Source organism: Mesitornis unicolor, unplaced genomic scaffold (genome assembly GCF_000695765.1).
Source record: "Mesitornis unicolor isolate BGI_N332 unplaced genomic scaffold, ASM69576v1 scaffold28893, whole genome shotgun sequence".
Classification (NCBI taxonomy): Eukaryota; Metazoa; Chordata; class Aves; order Mesitornithiformes; family Mesitornithidae; genus Mesitornis; species Mesitornis unicolor.
The window spans coordinates 1-1,371 of NW_010174419.1; positions in this window are offsets into that span (position 1 = coordinate 1).

A 1,371-nucleotide genomic window follows, 5' to 3' on the forward strand; every position below is an offset into this window, starting at 1 on the left:
AGCCTTCCCACACCACCTTGGCCAGATGTTCCTGCAGGGCTGTCCCCCCCCCTCGGCACTGTGCCAGCCCAGTTGAGCAGCTGCAGGGATGGCCGCAGCCCCGCTCATGACATCCCTCGGTGCTCACTGCAGGGTGGGTGACAGTTTGCCCTTTAGGGAGAGCTTTGTCTGAAGCTGCCCTTCACCTGGTGGGTTCTGCCAGCTGCCCCAGAAGAGCTGGACCCCAAGGAGCCGGGCTCCTGGTGCTGCTGGACCCCCCACACCAGGCTCAGCCTACTACCGACGGCTCCATCAATAATCTATGTGTCTGCGGCCTCTTTCCTGCTTGAGGAAACCCTATGTCCCTCAACAGCATTCACTGCCTGAAATTGTGCAGGGATCCTTCCTTGGCCTCTTCCCCAAATCCCTTCAAATTGAGGTGGTCAGGTAGGAAATGGCTGGGGGCTCATTGCAGGCAGGCAGCATCTGGGGACAGGTACTTAGGGGCAGGGAGGAGGAGGTCTGCATGCACCCCACCTCGTTATGCCCTATGCCACACTGCTGCCCACATCCCTCTAGGCATCACTGCCAGCTCCAGCTGATTCCCCGATGGCTCCTTCAGCCATGGGCATTGCTTGCCCGGGAGCACCACGGGGCACCAAGTGGTACCCTGCTCCTGCTCAGGGAGAACAGCCTTGGTACCGGCTGCGGGGGCTGCAGGAGGGGCAGCACCCACTGGCATCAACCTCCTCGTCTGCCCCCACAAGCACCCTGCTCTGCCAGCCCACGGGCAAGCCCCGGGACCTGCTGCGGCAATGGTATCTTCCCGTACTGGAGCAGTTTGAGGTTGCTGCGCTGTCAGGGGGTTTCCTTCTCCCACGGCCCCCAGAACACCGGCCCTGTGGGATTTCAGCAGTCAGCTTCAAATGGGAAACAAATCTCTCCCGTGGTTTGGGAAAAGACAACCCGTCTCCGAGGGGACTGCATCTCCTGCCAAAATAAAGCCTGTCTGCTGCAAAAGCCTTTGATTCCCCCGCGCCTCCGTGCTTTCTGCAGAGGGAGTCAGCAAACCTGGCTCTTACTTTTTCTGAAATCTATGAATTTAGTATACGGGGAAGGAAGGGGCGGTGGTGAGAAAACAGGCTCTGAAGCATCACGGTTGCTGGAGCCCGCCCCGTGCATCGCTGCAGAAGGATGAAGCCATCGCTGCGTCCTGGTCCTGGTCCCGGTGCCACGGGCAGTGCCAGGGGCGGTGGCAGGGCAGGGGGGCTCCGGGGGTTTGAGATGGGAATTAAAACACAGCAGCAGCTGGGGGCTGTGGGTGCGATGGGCTCACAACCGGCTGCTTTCGGCTGCACTCCTGGCTGGAGATCAGGAGCCTGGGTTGGGGTC